The following is a 23,054-nucleotide window of genomic DNA, read 5'->3' on the forward strand; positions in this document are numbered from 1 at the left end:
TCACGTCTGCCTAACAGGCAGAAGGTCTCCGTTTCGATTCCGGGCGTAATCACTTTTTCGTCGCACTCAACAAGACACTTGCTACAATCTCTACTGTGAACATTTAAATCAATTTCAAACGTCCAACCACCAGGCTGCAGATGGCTCAAATGATACGTGAAACTCTTTCAGAACCGGCTACTTGGTTTTTGTGCTTACCTGGAGGGCAGGAAATGCGCGGAACAGCCGCCGGCATGCCGGTAGTCGCCACACGTTTGCACAAAACGCGAGGGCTCGTCCGGGATTTGAACCCGGGACCTCCTGCAACCGAAGCAGGAATCATACCCCAAGACCAACGAGCCTTCTCGATGCACATGACTATCGCCTCCGTTCTTGGTATCACCGTGCAGAGCTGCTGCTCACCCAGCGATCTCCCTGGCTGTTGCGGTTTGATTGTTTTTATCGTTGTCTTTTACTATAGCAACTTCTAGAATCGGACGGAGCTCGTAGCCGATGCCCTTGCTTACGCAGGAAAAATCTGTTGGAGCTACGGTTTTCCAGGTAGTACAACGGCAAAACCGTCGTTTCCGTGGTGTAGCGGTTATCACGTCTGCTTTACACGCAGAAGGTCCCCGGTTCGATCCCGGGCGGAAGCACGACTTTTCTTTAAACCCGTTTTCGGATTCCATTTCCGAGATAACGTCACGTCTGCGTGTGCGGGATAATAAATGTCGTGTGCTACACCGATATCGCCTCATTTTACTGTCAAATGCTCTTGCTCCCATAGTGCACCGGTATTCAGTAACTCAGAACGCTCGTAGCTCCATTCTGGCCTGCAAAATTTACTATCCATTTCTTCAAGACTACTTCAAGTTCGCTTCATACTGGCTTTCCTGATCTCTTTGCACTCGCCTTGTCACAACTCTGTTGAAGTGTGAACGTAACTAATAGTGAGAAACTCTTAACTACGCTCAGTCTTGTATCCCACTCTTTGGTTGACGTTGTCGCTAATCAGATGAAGGTAGACTGCTCCACAATTGAGCTTCGTCTCCACTCACGGTGCACACGTTCTGCAAAGACAACCTTTGTTTTCCGTTGCATGCAAGATTACTGTCGGCTCTTCTACAGAAATCGACCTATGTAATTTACTGGTATCAGATTCTTGCCATATCAAACGGTCCCTTCATGACCGTAGGGCCACACACAGCGTGCTGCGGCACGCATCTGTTCTTCATTGCAGAGCTACAAACGTGGGTGAGCTCCACCTACTCTTCAGCACGGTCAAAACGGTAGGGCTCGTCCGGGATTTGAACCCGGGACCTCCTGCACCCAAAGCAGGAATCATACCCCTAGACCAACGAGCCACTTGCCGGTGGCAGTGAAGGTAATCCCAAGCAGTCCAGCTCCGAGGAACACAAACTTTCATGTAAATCAGAAAGAAAAGCGCTTTCTGAAGGCAGCGCCCACCACTGATGGAAAGAATATTAAAGGCAATGAATGTAGAGTGAATAATTTCATCGCGCTCTGCAGATGAACAGACGGTGGTGTTTCACTTTCGTCATGTGCTTTCTTAGCATCAAGGGAAGGCAAATGCACTAAACAAAAGAACACCGGGAATCCGAAACACCAACTCATAACGAAAAGATAGCCGAATATACTGCAAGCAAAACTTCCAAACACGACTCCTGAAGGCGTCGGTGCCTTAAGAATTATTCCGTGCAGCAATGATCATCTACGAAGAGCCAACTGTATGTGTCGCTCCACCACGCAACTTTTTTTGATATCGTTTTACCTAAATTTCCATTACCTGTTCGTTACAAGAATACCGTGTGGCTTTCAACTGGTCTGCTTCGTCCAGCAGCGATAGTAGTAACTAAACCGACCACAGTATCATTAAAAGTAGGTCAGACACAAAAGTCGGAGTTGCTCTGTAGCTCATGTTATTCTGCTTTCAAATGCAATTGTATGGCTGGGAGTAGGGGCGTACTCCTGTAATGCAGGCGTCCGGGAGGCCGTTTCTGTGGGAGACATCTGGGAACAACTACAGACACGGCCGTTTCATTAGCTCAGGAACGACCGCGATGCTCTTATCGAGCTCTGCAGATTGACCGGACTGCAGTGCGGAATTTTCTGCTAGTGGTGGCTCGGGGTTAAGAGAAGTCGGGAGGTGTGAGCAAAACTACATCGGGAAACCGAAACAGACGACTCATAACGAAAAGATTGCGGAATGTACTGCAAAAGCAAACGTTGGAGAAGACGAACTCTGAAGCCGTCGGTGCTTTAACAATCATTCCGTGCAGCAACGATAATCTGGGAAGAGCGAAGGGTGGGTTCCGCTCGACCACACAACAAATTTTATATAATGTTCTACTTGTTCTAAATTTGCGTTTCCAGATCATCAGTAAAATACTGTGTGATTTACACCTGGCTTGCTTCTTCCAAAAGCGATATTAAGAAATACATCGACTGCAACGTCATTAGGGGTCGCGGGTCCGGGCGACGGCGCGCCAGCGGCGGCCTGTCGGGGCTGCTGGTGCCTCCATGTAGAGCTACCGCTGGGCCCGGGCTCCTTGCCGCTAACGAAGTGATTGCTTTTGGTGACATCATATGCAATAGCGACTGCGCGAATTGACGGTGGCTCGTACGGAAAGCAAGAGTAGCTGATGCTACCGAGGACTCGGCCGCGAGCTTGTCCGACGACTTCTTGGGCTCTTATTCGTGGTGGCATTCAGACAGGCAAGGGTGCTGTCGATTGTTGCGTACGAATGCGAAATACCTGCATTGTGCGTTTCCGCAAAGTGATTTTTACGCCAAAGTTGTGATCGTCCTGCAAGTTGTGTCACATGTGGATCTCAGAGCTTAGCAGTTTCCGTGGTGTAGCGGTTATCACGTCTGCCTAACAGGCAGAAGGTCTCCGTTTCGATTCCGGGCGTAATCACTTTTTCGTCGCACTCAACAAGACACTTGCTACAATCTCTACTGTGAACATTTAAATCAATTTCAAACGTCCAACCACCAGGCTGCAGATGGCTCAAATGATACGTGAAACTCTTTCAGAACCGGCTACTTGGTTTTTGTGCTTACCTGGAGGGCAGGAAATGCGCGGAACAGCCGCCGGCATGCCGGTAGTCGCCACACGTTTGCACAAAACGCGAGGGCTCGTACGGGATTTGAACCCGGGACCTCCTGCAACCGAAGCATGAATCATACCCCTAGACCAACGAGCCTTCTCGATGCACATGACTATCGCCTCCGTTCTTGGTATCACCGTGCAGAGCTGCTGCTCACCCAGCGATCTCCCTGGCTGTTGCGGTTTGATTGTTTTTATCGTTGTCTTTTACTATAGCAACTTCTAGAATCGGACGGAGCTCGTAGCCGATGCCCTTGCTTACGCAGGAAAAATCTGTTGGAGCTACGGTTTTCCAGGTAGTACAACGGCAAAACCGTCGTTTCCGTGGTGTAGCGGTTATCACGTCTGCTTTACACGCAGAAGGTCCCCGGTTCGATCCCGGGCGGAAGCACGACTTTTTTTTAAACCCGTTTTCGGATTCCATTTCCGAGATAACGTCACGTCTGCGTGTGCGGGATAATAAATGTCGTGTGCTACACCGATATCGCCTCATTTTACTGTCAAATGCTCTTGCTCCCATAGTGCACCGGTATTCAGTAACTCAGAACGCTCGTAGCTCCATTCTGGCCTGCAAAATTTACTATCCATTTCTTCAAGACTACTTCAAGTTCGCTTCATACTGGCTTTCCTGATCTCTTTGCACTCGCCTTGTCACAACTCTGTTGAAGTGTGAACGTAACTAATAGTGAGAAACTCTTAACTACGCTCAGTCTTGTATCCCACTCTTTGGTTGACGTTGTCGCTAATCAGATGAAGGTAGACTGCTCCACGATTGAGCTTCGTCTCCACTCACGGTGCACACGTTCTGCAAAGACAACCTTTGTTTTCCGTTGCATGCAAGATTACTGTCGGCTCTTCTACAGAAATCGACCTATGTAATTTACTGGTATCAGATTCTTGCCATATCAAACGGTCCCTTCATGACCGTAGGGCCACACACAGCGTGCTGCGGCACGCATCTGTTCTTCATTGCAGAGCTACAAACGTGGGTGAGCTCCACCTACTCTTCAGCACGGTCAAAACGGTAGGGCTCGTCCGGGATTTGAACCCGGGACCTCCTGCACCCAAAGCAGGAATCATACCCCTAGACCAACGAGCCACTTGCCGGTGGCAGTGAAGGTAATCCCAAGCAGTCCAGCTCCGAGGAACACAAACTTTCATGTAAATCAGAAAGAAAAGCGCTTTCTGAAGGCAGCGCCCACCACTGATGGAAAGAATATTAAAGGCAATGAATGTAGAGTGAATAATTTCATCGCGCTCTGCAGATGAACAGACGGTGGTGTTTCACTTTCGTCATGTGCTTTCTTAGCATCAAGGGAAGGCAAATGCACTAAACAAAAGAACACCGGGAATCCGAAACACCAACTCATAACGAAAAGATAGCCGAATATACTGCAAGCAAAACTTCCAAACACGACTCCTGAAGGCGTCGGTGCCTTAAGAATTATTCCGTGCAGCAATGATCATCTACGAAGAGCCAACTGTATGTGTCGCTCCACCACGCAACTTTTTTTGATATCGTTTTACCTAAATTTCCATTACCTGTTCGTTACAAGAATACCGTGTGGCTTTCAACTGGTCTGCTTCGTCCAGCAGCGATAGTAGTAACTAAACCGACCACAGTATCATTAAAAGTAGGTCAGACACAAAAGTCGGAGTTGCTCTGTAGCTCATGTTATTCTGCTTTCAAATGCAATTGTATGGCTGGGAGTAGGGGCGTACTCCTGTAATGCAGGCGTCCGGGAGGCCGTTTCTGTGGGAGACATCTGGGAACAACTACAGACACGGCCGTTTCATTAGCTCAGGAACGACCGCGATGCTCTTATCGAGCTCTGCAGATTGACCGGACTGCAGTGCGGAATTTTCTGCTAGTGGTGGCTCGGGGTTAAGAGAAGTCGGGAGGTGTGAGCAAAACTACATCGGGAAACCGAAACAGACGACTCATAACGAAAAGATTGCGGAATGTACTGCAAAAGCAAACGTTGGAGAAGACGAACTCTGAAGCCGTCGGTGCTTTAACAATCATTCCGTGCAGCAACGATAATCTGGGAAGAGCGAAGGGTGGGTTCCGCTCGACCACACAACAAATTTTATATAATGTTCTACTTGTTCTAAATTTGCGTTTCCAGATCATCAGTAAAATACTGTGTGATTTACACCTGGCTTGCTTCTTCCAAAAGCGATATTAAGAAATACATCGACTGCAACGTCATTAGGGGTCGCGGGTCCGGGCGCCGGCGCGCCAGCGGCGGCCTGTCGGGGCTGCTGGTGCCTCCATGTAGAGCTACCGCTGGGCCCGGGCTCCTTGCCGCTAACGAAGTGATTGCTTTTGGTGACATCATATGCAATAGCGACTGCGCGAATTGACGGTGGCTCGTACGGAAAGCAAGAGTAGCTGATGCTACCGAGGACTCGGCCGCGAGCTTGTCCGACGACTTCTTGGGCTCTTACTCGTGGTGGCATTCAGACAGGCAAGGGTGCTGTCGATTGTTGCGTACGAATGAGAAATACCTGCATTGTGCGTTTCCGCAAAGTGATTTTTACGCCAAAGTTGTGATCGTCCTGCAAGTTGTGTCACATGTGGATCTCAGAGCTTAGCAGTTTCCGTGGTGTAGCGGTTATCACGTCTGCCTAACAGGCAGAAGGTCTCCGTTTCGATTCCGGGCGTAATCACTTTTTCGTCGCACTCAACAAGACACTTGCTACAATCTCTACTGTGAACATTTAAATCAATTTCAAACGTCCAACCACCAGGCTGCAGATGGCTCAAATGATACGTGAAACTCTTTCAGAACCGGCTACTTGGTTTTTGTGCTTACCTGGAGGGCAGGAAATGCGCGGAACAGCCGCCGGCATGCCGGTAGTCGCCACACGTTTGCACAAAACGCGAGGGCTCGTCCGGGATTTGAACCCGGGACCTCCTGCAACAGAAGCAGGAATTATACCCCTAGACCAACGAGCCTTCTCGATGCACATGACTACGCCTCCGTTCTTGGTATCACCGTGCAGAGCTGCTGCTCACCCAGCGTTCTCCCTGGCTGTTGCGGTTTGATTGTTTTTATCGTTGTCTTTTACTATAGCAACTTCTAGAATCGGACGGAGCTCGTAGCCGATGCCCTTGCTTACGCAGGAAAAATCTGTTGGAGCTACGGTTTTCCAGGTAGTACAACGGCAAAACCGTCGTTTCCGTGGTGTAGCGGTTATCACGTCTGCTTTACACGCAGAAGGTCCCCGGTTCGATCCCGGGCGGAAGCACGACTTTCTTTTAAACCCGTTTTCGGATTCCATTTCCGAGATAACGTCACGTCTGCGTGTGCGGGATAATAAATGTCGTGTGCTACACCGATATCGCCTCATTTTACTGTCAAATGCTCTTGCTCCCATAGTGCACCGGTATTCAGTAACTCAGAACGCTCGTAGCTCCATTCTGGCCTGCAAAATTTACTATCCATTTCTTCAAGACTACTTCAAGTTCGCTTCATACTGGCTTTCCTGATCTCTTTGCACTCGCCTTGTCACAACTCTGTTGAAGTGTGAACGTAACTAATAGTGAGAAACTCTTAACTACGCTCAGTCTTGTATCCCACTCTTTGGTTGACGTTGTCGCTAATCAGATGAAGGTAGACTGCTCCACGATTGAGCTTCGTCTCCACTCACGGTGCACACGTTCTGCAAAGACAACCTTTGTTTTCCGTTGCATGCAAGATTACTGTCGGCTCTTCTACAGAAATCGACCTATGTAATTTACTGGTATCAGATTCTTGCCATATCAAACGGTCCCTTCATGACCGTAGGGCCACACACAGCGTGCTGCGGCACGCATCTGTTCTTCATTGCAGAGCTACAAACGTGGGTGAGCTCCACCTACTCTTCAGCACGGTCAAAACGGTAGGGCTCGTCCGGGATTTGAACCCGGGACCTCCTGCACCCAAAGCAGGAATCATACCCCTAGACCAACGAGCCACTTGCCGGTGGCAGTGAAGGTAATCCCAAGCAGTCCAGCTCCGAGGAACACAAACTTTCATGTAAATCAGAAAGAAAAGCGCTTTCTGAAGGCAGCGCCCACCACTGATGGAAAGAATATTAAAGGCAATGAATGTAGAGTGAATAATTTCATCGCGCTCTGCAGATGAACAGACGGTGGTGTTTCACTTTCGTCATGTGCTTTCTTAGCATCAAGGGAAGGCAAATGCACTAAACAAAAGAACACCGGGAATCCGAAACACCAACTCATAACGAAAAGATAGCCGAATATACTGCAAGCAAAACTTCCAAACACGACTCCTGAAGGCGTCGGTGCCTTAAGAATTATTCCGTGCAGCAATGATCATCTACGAAGAGCCAACTGTATGTGTCGCTCCACCACGCAACTTTTTTTGATATCGTTTTACCTAAATTTCCATTACCTGTTCGTTACAAGAATACCGTGTGGCTTTCAACTGGTCTGCTTCGTCCAGCAGCGATAGTAGTAACTAAACCGACCACAGTATCATTAAAAGTAGGTCAGACACAAAAGTCGGAGTTGCTCTGTAGCTCATGTTATTCTGCTTTCAAATGCAATTGTATGGCTGGGAGTAGGGGCGTACTCCTGTAATGCAGGCGTCCGGGAGGCCGTTTCTGTGGGAGACATCTGGGAACAACTACAGACACGGCCGTTTCATTAGCTCAGGAACGACCGCGATGCTCTTATCGAGCTCTGCAGATTGACCGGACTGCAGTGCGGAATTTTCTGCTAGTGGTGGCTCGGGGTTAAGAGAAGTCGGGAGGTGTGAGCAAAACTACATCGGGAAACCGAAACAGACGACTCATAACGAAAAGATTGCGGAATGTACTGCAAAAGCAAACGTTGGAGAAGACGAACTCTGAAGCCGTCGGTGCTTTAACAATCATTCCGTGCAGCAACGATAATCTGGGAAGAGCGAAGGGTGGGTTCCGCTCGACCACACAACAAATTTTATATAATGTTCTACTTGTTCTAAATTTGCGTTTCCAGATCATCAGTAAAATACTGTGTGATTTACACCTGGCTTGCTTCTTCCAAAAGCGATATTAAGAAATACATCGACTGCAACGTCATTAGGGGTCGCGGGTCCGGGCGCCGGCGCGCCAGCGGCGGCCTGTCGGGGCTGCTGGTGCCTCCATGTAGAGCTACCGCTGGGCCCGGGCTCCTTGCCGCTAACGAAGTGATTGCTTTTGGTGACATCATATGCAATAGCGACTGCGCGAATTGACGGTGGCTCGTACGGAAAGCAAGAGTAGCTGATGCTACCGAGGACTCGGCCGCGAGCTTGTCCGACGACGTCTTGGGCTCTTATTCGTGGTGGCATTCAGACAGGCAAGGGTGCTGTCGATTGTTGCGTACGAATGCGAAATACCTGCATTGTGCGTTTCCGCAAAGTGATTTTTACGCCAAAGTTGTGATCGTCCTGCAAGTTGTGTCACATGTGGATCTCAGAGCTTAGCAGTTTCCGTGGTGTAGCGGTTATCACGTCTGCCTAACAGGCAGAAGGTCTCCGTTTCGATTCCGGGCGTAATCACTTTTTCGTCGCACTCAACAAGACACTTGCTACAATCTCTACTGTGAACATTTAAATCAATTTCAAACGTCCAACCACCAGGCTGCAGATGGCTCAAATGATACGTGAAACTCTTTCAGAACCGGCTACTTGGTTTTTGTGCTTACCTGGAGGGCAGGAAATGCGCGGAACAGCCGCCGGCATGCCGGTAGTCGCCACACGTTTGCACAAAACGCGAGGGCTCGTCCGGGATTTGAACCCGGGACCTCCTGCAACCGAAGCAGGAATCATACCCCAAGACCAACGAGCCTTCTCGATGCACATGACTATCGCCTCCGTTCTTGGTATCACCGTGCAGAGCTGCTGCTCACCCAGCGATCTCCCTGGCTGTTGCGGTTTGATTGTTTTTATCGTTGTCTTTTACTATAGCAACTTCTAGAATCGGACGGAGCTCGTAGCCGATGCCCTTGCTTACGCAGGAAAAATCTGTTGGAGCTACGGTTTTCCAGGTAGTACAACGGCAAAACCGTCGTTTCCGTGGTGTAGCGGTTATCACGTCTGCTTTACACGCAGAAGGTCCCCGGTTCGATCCCGGGCGGAAGCACGACTTTTCTTTAAACCCGTTTTCGGATTCCATTTCCGAGATAACGTCACGTCTGCGTGTGCGGGATAATAAATGTCGTGTGCTACACCGATATCGCCTCATTTTACTGTCAAATGCTCTTGCTCCCATAGTGCACCGGTATTCAGTAACTCAGAACGCTCGTAGCTCCATTCTGGCCTGCAAAATTTACTATCCATTTCTTCAAGACTACTTCAAGTTCGCTTCATACTGGCTTTCCTGATCTCTTTGCACTCGCCTTGTCACAACTCTGTTGAAGTGTGAACGTAACTAATAGTGAGAAACTCTTAACTACGCTCAGTCTTGTATCCCACTCTTTGGTTGACGTTGTCGCTAATCAGATGAAGGTAGACTGCTCCACAATTGAGCTTCGTCTCCACTCACGGTGCACACGTTCTGCAAAGACAACCTTTGTTTTCCGTTGCATGCAAGATTACTGTCGGCTCTTCTACAGAAATCGACCTATGTAATTTACTGGTATCAGATTCTTGCCATATCAAACGGTCCCTTCATGACCGTAGGGCCACACACAGCGTGCTGCGGCACGCATCTGTTCTTCATTGCAGAGCTACAAACGTGGGTGAGCTCCACCTACTCTTCAGCACGGTCAAAACGGTAGGGCTCGTCCGGGATTTGAACCCGGGACCTCCTGCACCCAAAGCAGGAATCATACCCCTAGACCAACGAGCCACTTGCCGGTGGCAGTGAAGGTAATCCCAAGCAGTCCAGCTCCGAGGAACACAAACTTTCATGTAAATCAGAAAGAAAAGCGCTTTCTGAAGGCAGCGCCCACCACTGATGGAAAGAATATTAAAGGCAATGAATGTAGAGTGAATAATTTCATCGCGCTCTGCAGATGAACAGACGGTGGTGTTTCACTTTCGTCATGTGCTTTCTTAGCATCAAGGGAAGGCAAATGCACTAAACAAAAGAACACCGGGAATCCGAAACACCAACTCATAACGAAAAGATAGCCGAATATACTGCAAGCAAAACTTCCAAACACGACTCCTGAAGGCGTCGGTGCCTTAAGAATTATTCCGTGCAGCAATGATCATCTACGAAGAGCCAACTGTATGTGTCGCTCCACCACGCAACTTTTTTTGATATCGTTTTACCTAAATTTCCATTACCTGTTCGTTACAAGAATACCGTGTGGCTTTCAACTGGTCTGCTTCGTCCAGCAGCGATAGTAGTAACTAAACCGACCACAGTATCATTAAAAGTAGGTCAGACACAAAAGTCGGAGTTGCTCTGTAGCTCATGTTATTCTGCTTTCAAATGCAATTGTATGGCTGGGAGTAGGGGCGTACTCCTGTAATGCAGGCGTCCGGGAGGCCGTTTCTGTGGGAGACATCTGGGAACAACTACAGACACGGCCGTTTCATTAGCTCAGGAACGACCGCGATGCTCTTATCGAGCTCTGCAGATTGACCGGACTGCAGTGCGGAATTTTCTGCTAGTGGTGGCTCGGGGTTAACAGAAGTCGGGAGGTGTGAGCAAAACTACATCGGGAAACCGAAACAGACGACTCATAACGAAAAGATTGCGGAATGTACTGCAAAAGCAAACGTTGGAGAAGACGAACTCTGAAGCCGTCGGTGCTTTAACAATCATTCCGTGCAGCAACGATAATCTGGGAAGAGCGAAGGGTGGGTTCCGCTCGACCACACAACAAATTTTATATAATGTTCTACTTGTTCTAAATTTGCGTTTCCAGATCATCAGTAAAATACTGTGTGATTTACACCTGGCTTGCTTCTTCCAAAAGCGATATTAAGAAATACATCGACTGCAACGTCATTAGGGGTCGCGGGTCCGGGCGCCGGCGCGCCAGCGGCGGCCTGTCGGGGCTGCTGGTGCCTCCATGTAGAGCTACCGCTGGGCCCGGGCTCCTTGCCGCTAACGAAGTGATTGCTTTTGGTGACATCATATGCAATAGCGACTGCGCGAATTGACGGTGGCTCGTACGGAAAGCAAGAGTAGCTGATGCTACCGAGGACTCGGCCGCGAGCTTGTCCGACGACTTCTTGGGCTCTTATTCGTGGTGGCATTCAGACAGGCAAGGGTGCTGTCGATTGTTGCGTACGAATGCGAAATACCTGCATTGTGCGTTTCCGCAAAGTGATTTTTACGCCAAAGTTGTGATCGTCCTGCAAGTTGTGTCACATGTGGATCTCAGAGCTTAGCAGTTTCCGTGGTGTAGCGGTTATCACGTCTGCCTAACAGGCAGAAGGTCTCCGTTTCGATTCCGGGCGTAATCACTTTTTCGTCGCACTCAACAAGACACTTGCTACAATCTCTACTGTGAACATTTAAATCAATTTCAAACGTCCAACCACCAGGCTGCAGATGGCTCAAATGATACGTGAAACTCTTTCAGAACCGGCTACTTGGTTTTTGTGCTTACCTGGAGGGCAGGAAATGCGCGGAACAGCCGCCGGCATGCCGGTAGTCGCCACACGTTTGCACAAAACGCGAGGGCTCGTCCGGGATTTGAACCCGGGACCTCCTGCAACCGAAGCAGGAATCATACCCCAAGACCAACGAGCCTTCTCGATGCACATGACTATCGCCTCCGTTCTTGGTATCACCGTGCAGAGCTGCTGCTCACCCAGCGATCTCCCTGGCTGTTGCGGTTTGATTGTTTTTATCGTTGTCTTTTACTATAGCAACTTCTAGAATCGGACGGAGCTCGTAGCCGATGCCCTTGCTTACGCAGGAAAAATCTGTTGGAGCTACGGTTTTCCAGGTAGTACAACGGCAAAACCGTCGTTTCCGTGGTGTAGCGGTTATCACGTCTGCTTTACACGCAGAAGGTCCCCGGTTCGATCCCGGGCGGAAGCACGACTTTTCTTTAAACCCGTTTTCGGATTCCATTTCCGAGATAACGTCACGTCTGCGTGTGCGGGATAATAAATGTCGTGTGCTACACCGATATCGCCTCATTTTACTGTCAAATGCTCTTGCTCCCATAGTGCACCGGTATTCAGTAACTCAGAACGCTCGTAGCTCCATTCTGGCCTGCAAAATTTACTATCCATTTCTTCAAGACTACTTCAAGTTCGCTTCATACTGGCTTTCCTGATCTCTTTGCACTCGCCTTGTCACAACTCTGTTGAAGTGTGAACGTAACTAATAGTGAGAAACTCTTAACTACGCTCAGTCTTGTATCCCACTCTTTGGTTGACGTTGTCGCTAATCAGATGAAGGTAGACTGCTCCACAATTGAGCTTCGTCTCCACTCACGGTGCACACGTTCTGCAAAGACAACCTTTGTTTTCCGTTGCATGCAAGATTACTGTCGGCTCTTCTACAGAAATCGACCTATGTAATTTACTGGTATCAGATTCTTGCCATATCAAACGGTCCCTTCATGACCGTAGGGCCACACACAGCGTGCTGCGGCACGCATCTGTTCTTCATTGCAGAGCTACAAACGTGGGTGAGCTCCACCTACTCTTCAGCACGGTCAAAACGGTAGGGCTCGTCCGGGATTTGAACCCGGGACCTCCTGCACCCAAAGCAGGAATCATACCCCTAGACCAACGAGCCACTTGCCGGTGGCAGTGAAGGTAATCCCAAGCAGTCCAGCTCCGAGGAACACAAACTTTCATGTAAATCAGAAAGAAAAGCGCTTTCTGAAGGCAGCGCCCACCACTGATGGAAAGAATATTAAAGGCAATGAATGTAGAGTGAATAATTTCATCGCGCTCTGCAGATGAACAGACGGTGGTGTTTCACTTTCGTCATGTGCTTTCTTAGCATCAAGGGAAGGCAAATGCACTAAACAAAAGAACACCGGGAATCCGAAACACCAACTCATAACGAAAAGATAGCCGAATATACTGCAAGCAAAACTTCCAAACACGACTCCTGAAGGCGTCGGTGCCTTAAGAATTATTCCGTGCAGCAATGATCATCTACGAAGAGCCAACTGTATGTGTCGCTCCACCACGCAACTTTTTTTGATATCGTTTTACCTAAATTTCCATTACCTGTTCGTTACAAGAATACCGTGTGGCTTTCAACTGGTCTGCTTCGTCCAGCAGCGATAGTAGTAACTAAACCGACCACAGTATCATTAAAAGTAGGTCAGACACAAAAGTCGGAGTTGCTCTGTAGCTCATGTTATTCTGCTTTCAAATGCAATTGTATGGCTGGGAGTAGGGGCGTACTCCTGTAATGCAGGCGTCCGGGAGGCCGTTTCTGTGGGAGACATCTGGGAACAACTACAGACACGGCCGTTTCATTAGCTCAGGAACGACCGCGATGCTCTTATCGAGCTCTGCAGATTGACCGGACTGCAGTGCGGAATTTTCTGCTAGTGGTGGCTCGGGGTTAAGAGAAGTCGGGAGGTGTGAGCAAAACTACATCGGGAAACCGAAACAGACGACTCATAACGAAAAGATTGCGGAATGTACTGCAAAAGCAAACGTTGGAGAAGACGAACTCTGAAGCCGTCGGTGCTTTAACAATCATTCCGTGCAGCAACGATAATCTGGGAAGAGCGAAGGGTGGGTTCCGCTCGACCACACAACAAATTTTATATAATGTTCTACTTGTTCTAAATTTGCGTTTCCAGATCATCAGTAAAATACTGTGTGATTTACACCTGGCTTGCTTCTTCCAAAAGCGATATTAAGAAATACATCGACTGCAACGTCATTAGGGGTCGCGGGTCCGGGCGACGGCGCGCCAGCGGCGGCCTGTCGGGGCTGCTGGTGCCTCCATGTAGAGCTACCGCTGGGCCCGGGCTCCTTGCCGCTAACGAAGTGATTGCTTTTGGTGACATCATATGCAATAGCGACTGCGCGAATTGACGGTGGCTCGTACGGAAAGCAAGAGTAGCTGATGCTACCGAGGACTCGGCCGCGAGCTTGTCCGACGACGTCTTGGGCTCTTATTCGTGGTGGCATTCAGACAGGCAAGGGTGCTGTCGATTGTTGCGTACGAATGCGAAATACCTGCATTGTGCGTTTCCGCAAAGTGATTTTTACGCCAAAGTTGTGATCGTCCTGCAAGTTGTGTCACATGTGGATCTCAGAGCTTAGCAGTTTCCGTGGTGTAGCGGTTATCACGTCTGCCTAACAGGCAGAAGGTCTCCGTTTCGATTCCGGGCGTAATCACTTTTTCGTCGCACTCAACAAGACACTTGCTACAATCTCTACTGTGAACATTTAAATCAATTTCAAACGTCCAACCACCAGGCTGCAGATGGCTCAAATGATACGTGAAACTCTTTCAGAACCGGCTACTTGGTTTTTGTGCTTACCTGGAGGGCAGGAAATGCGCGGAACAGCCGCCGGCATGCCGGTAGTCGCCACACGTTTGCACAAAACGCGAGGGCTCGTCCGGGATTTGAACCCGGGACCTCCTGCAACCGAAGCAGGAATCATACACCAAGACCAACGAGCCTTCTCGATGCACATGACTATCGCCTCCGTTCTTGGTATCACCGTGCAGAGCTGCTGCTCACCCAGCGATCTCCCTGGCTGTTGCGGTTTGATTGTTTTTATCGTTGTCTTTTACTATAGCAACTTCTAGAATCGGACGGAGCTCGTAGCCGATGCCCTTGCTTACGCAGGAAAAATCTGTTGGAGCTACGGTTTTCCAGGTAGTACAACGGCAAAACCGTCGTTTCCGTGGTGTAGCGGTTATCACGTCTGCTTTACACGCAGAAGGTCCCCGGTTCGATCCCGGGCGGAAGCACGACTTTTCTTTAAACCCGTTTTCGGATTCCATTTCCGAGATAACGTCACGTCTGCGTGTGCGGGATAATAAATGTCGTGTGCTACACCGATATCGCCTCATTTTACTGTCAAATGCTCTTGCTCCCATAGTGCACCGGTATTCAGTAACTCAGAACGCTCGTAGCTCCATTCTGGCCTGCAAAATTTACTATCCATTTCTTCAAGACTACTTCAAGTTCGCTTCATACTGGCTTTCCTGATCTCTTTGCACTCGCCTTGTCACAACTCTGTTGAAGTGTGAACGTAACTAATAGTGAGAAACTCTTAACTACGCTCAGTCTTGTATCCCACTCTTTGGTTGACGTTGTCGCTAATCAGATGAAGGTAGACTGCTCCACAATTGAGCTTCGTCTCCACTCACGGTGCACACGTTCTGCAAAGACAACCTTTGTTTTCCGTTGCATGCAAGATTACTGTCGGCTCTTCTACAGAAATCGACCTATGTAATTTACTGGTATCAGATTCTTGCCATATCAAACGGTCCCTTCATGACCGTAGGGCCACACACAGCGTGCTGCGGCACGCATCTGTTCTTCATTGCAGAGCTACAAACGTGGGTGAGCTCCACCTACTCTTCAGCACGGTCAAAACGGTAGGGCTCGTCCGGGATTTGAACCCGGGACCTCCTGCACCCAAAGCAGGAATCATACCCCTAGACCAACGAGCCACTTGCCGGTGGCAGTGAAGGTAATCCCAAGCAGTCCAGCTCCGAGGAACACAAACTTTCATGTAAATCAGAAAGAAAAGCGCTTTCTGAAGGCAGCGCCCACCACTGATGGAAAGAATATTAAAGGCAATGAATGTAGAGTGAATAATTTCATCGCGCTCTGCAGATGAACAGACGGTGGTGTTTCACTTTCGTCATGTGCTTTCTTAGCATCAAGGGAAGGCAAATGCACTAAACAAAAGAACACCGGGAATCCGAAACACCAACTCATAACGAAAAGATAGCCGAATATACTGCAAGCAAAACTTCCAAACACGACTCCTGAAGGCGTCGGTGCCTTAAGAATTATTCCGTGCAGCAATGATCATCTACGAAGAGCCAACTGTATGTGTCGCTCCACCACGCAACTTTTTTTGATATCGTTTTACCTAAATTTCCATTACCTGTTCGTTACAAGAATACCGTGTGGCTTTCAACTGGTCTGCTTCGTCCAGCAGCGATAGTAGTAACTAAACCGACCACAGTATCATTAAAAGTAGGTCAGACACAAAAGTCGGAGTTGCTCTGTAGCTCATGTTATTCTGCTTTCAAATGCAATTGTATGGCTGGGAGTAGGGGCGTACTCCTGTAATGCAGGCGTCCGGGAGGCCGTTTCTGTGGGAGACATCTGGGAACAACTACAGACACGGCCGTTTCATTAGCTCAGGAACGACCGCGATGCTCTTATCGAGCTCTGCAGATTGACCGGACTGCAGTGCGGAATTTTCTGCTAGTGGTGGCTCGGGGTTAAGAGAAGTCGGGAGGTGTGAGCAAAACTACATCGGGAAACCGAAACAGACGACTCATAACGAAAAGATTGCGGAATGTACTGCAAAAGCAAACGTTGGAGAAGACGAACTCTGAAGCCGTCGGTGCTTTAACAATCATTCCGTGCAGCAACGATAATCTGGGAAGAGCGAAGGGTGGGTTCCGCTCGACCACACAACAAATTTTATATAATGTTCTACTTGTTCTAAATTTGCGTTTCCAGATCATCAGTAAAATACTGTGTGATTTACACCTGGCTTGCTTCTTCCAAAAGCGATATTAAGAAATACATCGACTGCAACGTCATTAGGGGTCGCGGGTCCGGGCGCCGGCGCGCCAGCGGCGGCCTGTCGGGGCTGCTGGTGCCTCCATGTAGAGCTACCGCTGGGCCCGGGCTCCTTGCCGCTAACGAAGTGATTGCTTTTGGTGACATCATATGCAATAGCGACTGCGCGAATTGACGGTGGCTCGTACGGAAAGCAAGAGTAGCTGATGCTACCGAGGACTCGGCCGCGAGCTTGTCCGACGACTTCTTGGGCTCTTATTCGTGGTGGCATTCAGACAGGCAAGGGTGCTGTCGATTGTTGCGTACGAATGCGAAATACCTGCATTGTGCGTTTCCGCAAAGTGATTTTTACGCCAAAGTTGTGATCGTCCTGCAAGTTGTGTCACATGTGGATCTCAGAGCTTAGCAGTTTCCGTGGTGTAGCGGTTATCACGTCTGCCTAACAGGCAGAAGGTCTCCGTTTCGATTCCGGGCGTAATCACTTTTTCGTCGCACTCAACAAGACACTTGCTACAATCTCTACTGTGAACATTTAAATCAATTTCAAACGTCCAACCACCAGGCTGCAGATGGCTCAAATGATACGTGAAACTCTTTCAGAACCGGCTACTTGGTTTTTGTGCTTACCTGGAGGGCAGGAAATGCGCGGAACAGCCGCCGGCATGCCGGTAGTCGCCACACGTTTGCACAAAACGCGAGGGCTCGTCCGGGATTTGAACCCGGGACCTCCTGCAACCGAAGCAGGAATCATACCCCAAGACCAACGAGCCTTCTCGATGCACATGACTATCGCCTCCGTTCTTGGTATCACCGTGCAGAGCTGCTGCTCACCCAGCGATCTCCCTGGCTGTTGCGGTTTGATTGTTTTTATCGTTGTCTTTTACTATAGCAACTTCTAGAATCGGACGGAGCTCGTAGCCGATGCCCTTGCTTACGCAGGAAAAATCTGTTGGAGCTACGGTTTTCCAGGTAGTACAACGGCAAAACCGTCGTTTCCGTGGTGTAGCGGTTATCACGTCTGCTTTACACGCAGAAGGTCCCCGGTTCGATCCCGGGCGGAAGCACGACTTTTCTTTAAACCCGTTTTCGGATTCCATTTCCGAGATAACGTCACGTCTGCGTGTGCGGGATAATAAATGTCGTGTGCTACACCGATATCGCCTCATTTTACTGTCAAATGCTCTTGCTCCCATAGTGCACCGGTATTCAGTAACTCAGAACGCTCGTAGCTCCATTCTGGCCTGCAAAATTTACTATCCATTTCTTCAAGACTACTTCAAGTTCGCTTCATACTGGCTTTCCTGATCTCTTTGCACTCGCCTTGTCACAACTCTGTTGAAGTGTGAACGTAACTAATAGTGAGAAACTCTTAACTACGCTCAGTCTTGTATCCCACTCTTTGGTTGACGTTGTCGCTAATCAGATGAAGGTAGACTGCTCCACAATTGAGCTTCGTCTCCACTCACGGTGCACACGTTCTGCAAAGACAACCTTTGTTTTCCGTTGCATGCAAGATTACTGTCGGCTCTTCTACAGAAATCGACCTATGTAATTTACTGGTATCAGATTCTTGCCATATCAAACGGTCCCTTCATGACCGTAGGGCCACACACAGCGTGCTGCGGCACGCATCTGTTCTTCATTGCAGAGCTACAAACGTGGGTGAGCTCCACCTACTCTTCAGCACGGTCAAAACGGTAGGGCTCGTCCGGGATTTGAACCCGGGACCTCCTGCACCCAAAGCAGGAATCATACCCCTAGACCAACGAGCCACTTGCCGGTGGCAGTGAAGGTAATCCCAAGCAGTCCAGCTCCGAGGAACACAAACTTTCATGTAAATCAGAAAGAAAAGCGCTTTCTGAAGGCAGCGCCCACCACTGATGGAAAGAATATTAAAGGCAATGAATGTAGAGTGAATAATTTCATCGCGCTCTGCAGATGAACAGACGGTGGTGTTTCACTTTCGTCATGTGCTTTCTTAGCATCAAGGGAAGGCAAATGCACTAAACAAAAGAACACCGGGAATCCGAAACACCAACTCATAACGAAAAGATAGCCGAATATACTGCAAGCAAAACTTCCAAACACGACTCCTGAAGGCGTCGGTGCCTTAAGAATTATTCCGTGCAGCAATGATCATCTACGAAGAGCCAACTGTATGTGTCGCTCCACCACGCAACTTTTTTTGATATCGTTTTACCTAAATTTCCATTACCTGTTCGTTACAAGAATACCGTGTGGCTTTCAACTGGTCTGCTTCGTCCAGCAGCGATAGTAGTAACTAAACCGACCACAGTATCATTAAAAGTAGGTCAGACACAAAAGTCGGAGTTGCTCTGTAGCTCATGTTATTCTGCTTTCAAATGCAATTGTATGGCTGGGAGTAGGGGCGTACTCCTGTAATGCAGGCGTCCGGGAGGCCGTTTCTGTGGGAGACATCTGGGAACAACTACAGACACGGCCGTTTCATTAGCTCAGGAACGACCGCGATGCTCTTATCGAGCTCTGCAGATTGACCGGACTGCAGTGCGGAATTTTCTGCTAGTGGTGGCTCGGGGTTAACAGAAGTCGGGAGGTGTGAGCAAAACTACATCGGGAAACCGAAACAGACGACTCATAACGAAAAGATTGCGGAATGTACTGCAAAAGCAAACGTTGGAGAAGACGAACTCTGAAGCCGTCGGTGCTTTAACAATCATTCCGTGCAGCAACGATAATCTGGGAAGAGCGAAGGGTGGGTTCCGCTCGACCACACAACAAATTTTATATAATGTTCTACTTGTTCTAAATTTGCGTTTCCAGATCATCAGTAAAATACTGTGTGATTTACACCTGGCTTGCTTCTTCCAAAAGCGATATTAAGAAATACATCGACTGCAACGTCATTAGGGGTCGCGGGTCCGGGCGCCGGCGCGCCAGCGGCGGCCTGTCGGGGCTGCTGGTGCCTCCATGTAGAGCTACCGCTGGGCCCGGGCTCCTTGCCGCTAACGAAGTGATTGCTTTTGGTGACATCATATGCAATAGCGACTGCGCGAATTGACGGTGGCTCGTACGGAAAGCAAGAGTAGCTGATGCTACCGAGGACTCGGCCGCGAGCTTGTCCGACGACGTCTTGGGCTCTTATTCGTGGTGGCATTCAGACAGGCAAGGGTGCTGTCGATTGTTGCGTACGAATGCGAAATACCTGCATTGTGCGTTTCCGCAAAGTGATTTTTACGCCAAAGTTGTGATCGTCCTGCAAGTTGTGTCACATGTGGATCTCAGAGCTTAGCAGTTTCCGTGGTGTAGCGGTTATCACGTCTGCCTAACAGGCAGAAGGTCTCCGTTTCGATTCCGGGCGTAATCACTTTTTCGTCGCACTCAACAAGACACTTGCTACAATCTCTACTGTGAACATTTAAATCAATTTCAAACGTCCAACCACCAGGCTGCAGATGGCTCAAATGATACGTGAAACTCTTTCAGAACCGGCTACTTGGTTTTTGTGCTTACCTGGAGGGCAGGAAATGCGCGGAACAGCCGCCGGCATGCCGGTAGTCGCCACACGTTTGCACAAAACGCGAGGGCTCGTCCGGGATTTGAACCCGGGACCTCCTGCAACCGAAGCAGGAATCATACCCCAAGACCAACGAGCCTTCTCGATGCACATGACTATCGCCTCCGTTCTTGGTATCACCGTGCAGAGCTGCTGCTCACCCAGCGATCTCCCTGGCTGTTGCGGTTTGATTGTTTTTATCGTTGTCTTTTACTATAGCAACTTCTAGAATCGGACGGAGCTCGTAGCCGATGCCCTTGCTTACGCAGGAAAAATCTGTTGGAGCTACGGTTTTCCAGGTAGTACAACGGCAAAACCGTCGTTTCCGTGGTGTAGCGGTTATCACGTCTGCTTTACACGCAGAAGGTCCCCGGTTCGATCCCGGGCGGAAGCACGACTTTTCTTTAAACCCGTTTTCGGATTCCATTTCCGAGATAACGTCACGTCTGCGTGTGCGGGATAATAAATGTCGTGTGCTACACCGATATCGCCTCATTTTACTGTCAAATGCTCTTGCTCCCATAGTGCACCGGTATTCAGTAACTCAGAACGCTCGTAGCTCCATTCTGGCCTGCAAAATTTACTATCCATTTCTTCAAGACTACTTCAAGTTCGCTTCATACTGGCTTTCCTGATCTCTTTGCACTCGCCTTGTCACAACTCTGTTGAAGTGTGAACGTAACTAATAGTGAGAAACTCTTAACTACGCTCAGTCTTGTATCCCACTCTTTGGTTGACGTTGTCGCTAATCAGATGAAGGTAGACTGCTCCACAATTGAGCTTCGTCTCCACTCACGGTGCACACGTTCTGCAAAGACAACCTTTGTTTTCCGTTGCATGCAAGATTACTGTCGGCTCTTCTACAGAAATCGACCTATGTAATTTACTGGTATCAGATTCTTGCCATATCAAACGGTCCCTTCATGACCGTAGGGCCACACACAGCGTGCTGCGGCACGCATCTGTTCTTCATTGCAGAGCTACAAACGTGGGTGAGCTCCACCTACTCTTCAGCACGGTCAAAACGGTAGGGCTCGTCCGGGATTTGAACCCGGGACCTCCTGCACCCAAAGCAGGAATCATACCCCTAGACCAACGAGCCACTTGCCGGTGGCAGTGAAGGTAATCCCAAGCAGTCCAGCTCCGAGGAACACAAACTTTCATGTAAATCAGAAAGAAAAGCGCTTTCTGAAGGCAGCGCCCACCACTGATGGAAAGAATATTAAAGGCAATGAATGTAGAGTGAATAATTTCATCGCGCTCTGCAGATGAACAGACGGTGGTGTTTCACTTTCGTCATGTGCTTTCTTAGCATCAAGGGAAGGCAAATGCACTAAACAAAAGAACACCGGGAATCCGAAACACCAACTCATAACGAAAAGATAGCCGAATATACTGCAAGCAAAACTTCCAAACACGACTCCTGAAGGCGTCGGTGCCTTAAGAATTATTCCGTGCAGCAATGATCATCTACGAAGAGCCAACTGTATGTGTCGCTCCACCACGCAACTTTTTTTGATATCGTTTTACCTAAATTTCCATTACCTGTTCGTTACAAGAATACCGTGTGGCTTTCAACTGGTCTGCTTCGTCCAGCAGCGATAGTAGTAACTAAACCGACCACAGTATCATTAAAAGTAGGTCAGACACAAAAGTCGGAGTTGCTCTGTAGCTCATGTTATTCTGCTTTCAAATGCAATTGTATGGCTGGGAGTAGGGGCGTACTCCTGTAATGCAGGCGTCCGGGAGGCCGTTTCTGTGGGAGACATTTGGGAACAACTACAGACACGGCCGTTTCATTAGCTCAGGAACGACCGCGATGCTCTTATCGAGCTCTGCAGATTGACCGGACTGCAGTGCGGAATTTTCTGCTAGTGGTGGCTCGGGGTTAAGAGAAGTCGGGAGGTGTGAGCAAAACTACATCGGGAAACCGAAACAGACGACTCATAACGAAAAGATTGCGGAATGTACTGCAAAAGCAAACGTTGGAGAAGACGAACTCTGAAGCCGTCGGTGCTTTAACAATCATTCCGTGCAGCAACGATAATCTGGGAAGAGCGAAGGGTGGGTTCCGCTCGACCACACAACAAATTTTATATAATGTTCTACTTGTTCTAAATTTGCGTTTCCAGATCATCAGTAAAATACTGTGTGATTTACACCTGGCTTGCTTCTTCCAAAAGCGATATTAAGAAATACATCGACTGCAACGTCATTAGGGGTCGCGGGTCCGGGCGCCGGCGCGCCAGCGGCGGCCTGTCGGGGCTGCTGGTGCCTCCATGTAGAGCTACCGCTGGGCCCGGGCTCCTTGCCGCTAACGAAGTGATTGCTTTTGGTGACATCATATGCAATAGCGACTGCGCGAATTGACGGTGGCTCGTACGGAAAGCAAGAGTAGCTGATGCTACCGAGGACTCGGCCGCGAGCTTGTCCGACGACGTCTTGGGCTCTTATTCGTGGTGGCATTCAGACAGGCAAGGGTGCTGTCGATTGTTGCGTACGAATGCGAAATACCTGCATTGTGCGTTTCCGCAAAGTGATTTTTACGCCAAAGTTGTGATCGTCCTGCAAGTTGTGTCACATGTGGATCTCAGAGCTTAGCAGTTTCCGTGGTGTAGCGGTTATCACGTCTGCCTAACAGGCAGAAGGTCTCCGTTTCGATTCCGGGCGTAATCACTTTTTCGTCGCACTCAACAAGACACTTGCTACAATCTCTACTGTGAACATTTAAATCAATTTCAAACGTCCAACCACCAGGC

General features: G+C 49.0%; 22 non-coding genes across 22 annotated transcripts; 8 read left to right on the forward strand and 14 right to left on the reverse strand.

Moving 5' to 3' along the window:
- Positions 1-269: 269 nt before the first annotated feature.
- On the reverse strand, positions 270-341 carry Trnap-cgg (transfer RNA proline (anticodon CGG)). The gene has a single exon. It is a non-coding gene; the product is annotated as a tRNA-Pro (tRNA).
- A 221-nt stretch (positions 342-562) lies between these two features.
- Positions 563-635, forward strand: Trnav-uac (transfer RNA valine (anticodon UAC)). Its single transcript has one exon. It is a non-coding gene; the product is annotated as a tRNA-Val (tRNA).
- Positions 636-1,271: 636 nt separating this feature from the next.
- Positions 1,272-1,343, reverse strand: Trnap-ugg (transfer RNA proline (anticodon UGG)). Its single transcript has one exon. It is a non-coding gene; the product is annotated as a tRNA-Pro (tRNA).
- Positions 1,344-3,427: 2,084 nt separating this feature from the next.
- Positions 3,428-3,500, forward strand: Trnav-uac (transfer RNA valine (anticodon UAC)). The gene has a single exon. It is a non-coding gene; the product is annotated as a tRNA-Val (tRNA).
- A 636-nt stretch (positions 3,501-4,136) lies between these two features.
- Trnap-ugg (transfer RNA proline (anticodon UGG)) lies at positions 4,137-4,208 on the reverse strand. The gene has a single exon. It is a non-coding gene; the product is annotated as a tRNA-Pro (tRNA).
- Positions 4,209-5,999: 1,791 nt separating this feature from the next.
- Positions 6,000-6,071, reverse strand: Trnaq-cug (transfer RNA glutamine (anticodon CUG)). The gene has a single exon. It is a non-coding gene; the product is annotated as a tRNA-Gln (tRNA).
- Positions 6,072-6,291: 220 nt separating this feature from the next.
- On the forward strand, positions 6,292-6,364 carry Trnav-uac (transfer RNA valine (anticodon UAC)). Its single transcript has one exon. It is a non-coding gene; the product is annotated as a tRNA-Val (tRNA).
- Positions 6,365-7,000: 636 nt separating this feature from the next.
- Positions 7,001-7,072, reverse strand: Trnap-ugg (transfer RNA proline (anticodon UGG)). The gene has a single exon. It is a non-coding gene; the product is annotated as a tRNA-Pro (tRNA).
- Positions 7,073-8,863: 1,791 nt separating this feature from the next.
- On the reverse strand, positions 8,864-8,935 carry Trnap-cgg (transfer RNA proline (anticodon CGG)). Its single transcript has one exon. It is a non-coding gene; the product is annotated as a tRNA-Pro (tRNA).
- Positions 8,936-9,156: 221 nt separating this feature from the next.
- On the forward strand, positions 9,157-9,229 carry Trnav-uac (transfer RNA valine (anticodon UAC)). Its single transcript has one exon. It is a non-coding gene; the product is annotated as a tRNA-Val (tRNA).
- Positions 9,230-9,865: 636 nt separating this feature from the next.
- Positions 9,866-9,937, reverse strand: Trnap-ugg (transfer RNA proline (anticodon UGG)). The gene has a single exon. It is a non-coding gene; the product is annotated as a tRNA-Pro (tRNA).
- A 1,791-nt stretch (positions 9,938-11,728) lies between these two features.
- Positions 11,729-11,800, reverse strand: Trnap-cgg (transfer RNA proline (anticodon CGG)). The gene has a single exon. It is a non-coding gene; the product is annotated as a tRNA-Pro (tRNA).
- A 221-nt stretch (positions 11,801-12,021) lies between these two features.
- Trnav-uac (transfer RNA valine (anticodon UAC)) lies at positions 12,022-12,094 on the forward strand. The gene has a single exon. It is a non-coding gene; the product is annotated as a tRNA-Val (tRNA).
- Positions 12,095-12,730: 636 nt separating this feature from the next.
- On the reverse strand, positions 12,731-12,802 carry Trnap-ugg (transfer RNA proline (anticodon UGG)). The gene has a single exon. It is a non-coding gene; the product is annotated as a tRNA-Pro (tRNA).
- Positions 12,803-14,886: 2,084 nt separating this feature from the next.
- On the forward strand, positions 14,887-14,959 carry Trnav-uac (transfer RNA valine (anticodon UAC)). Its single transcript has one exon. It is a non-coding gene; the product is annotated as a tRNA-Val (tRNA).
- Positions 14,960-15,595: 636 nt separating this feature from the next.
- Positions 15,596-15,667, reverse strand: Trnap-ugg (transfer RNA proline (anticodon UGG)). Its single transcript has one exon. It is a non-coding gene; the product is annotated as a tRNA-Pro (tRNA).
- A 1,791-nt stretch (positions 15,668-17,458) lies between these two features.
- Positions 17,459-17,530, reverse strand: Trnap-cgg (transfer RNA proline (anticodon CGG)). Its single transcript has one exon. It is a non-coding gene; the product is annotated as a tRNA-Pro (tRNA).
- Positions 17,531-17,751: 221 nt separating this feature from the next.
- Trnav-uac (transfer RNA valine (anticodon UAC)) lies at positions 17,752-17,824 on the forward strand. Its single transcript has one exon. It is a non-coding gene; the product is annotated as a tRNA-Val (tRNA).
- Positions 17,825-18,460: 636 nt separating this feature from the next.
- Trnap-ugg (transfer RNA proline (anticodon UGG)) lies at positions 18,461-18,532 on the reverse strand. Its single transcript has one exon. It is a non-coding gene; the product is annotated as a tRNA-Pro (tRNA).
- A 1,791-nt stretch (positions 18,533-20,323) lies between these two features.
- Positions 20,324-20,395, reverse strand: Trnap-cgg (transfer RNA proline (anticodon CGG)). The gene has a single exon. It is a non-coding gene; the product is annotated as a tRNA-Pro (tRNA).
- Positions 20,396-20,616: 221 nt separating this feature from the next.
- Positions 20,617-20,689, forward strand: Trnav-uac (transfer RNA valine (anticodon UAC)). The gene has a single exon. It is a non-coding gene; the product is annotated as a tRNA-Val (tRNA).
- Positions 20,690-21,325: 636 nt separating this feature from the next.
- On the reverse strand, positions 21,326-21,397 carry Trnap-ugg (transfer RNA proline (anticodon UGG)). Its single transcript has one exon. It is a non-coding gene; the product is annotated as a tRNA-Pro (tRNA).
- Between the last annotated feature and the right edge of the window lie 1,657 nt (positions 21,398-23,054).

This window comes from Schistocerca gregaria, chromosome 2 (assembly GCF_023897955.1).
Source record: "Schistocerca gregaria isolate iqSchGreg1 chromosome 2, iqSchGreg1.2, whole genome shotgun sequence".
NCBI classification, from domain to species: Eukaryota; Metazoa; Arthropoda; class Insecta; order Orthoptera; family Acrididae; genus Schistocerca; species Schistocerca gregaria.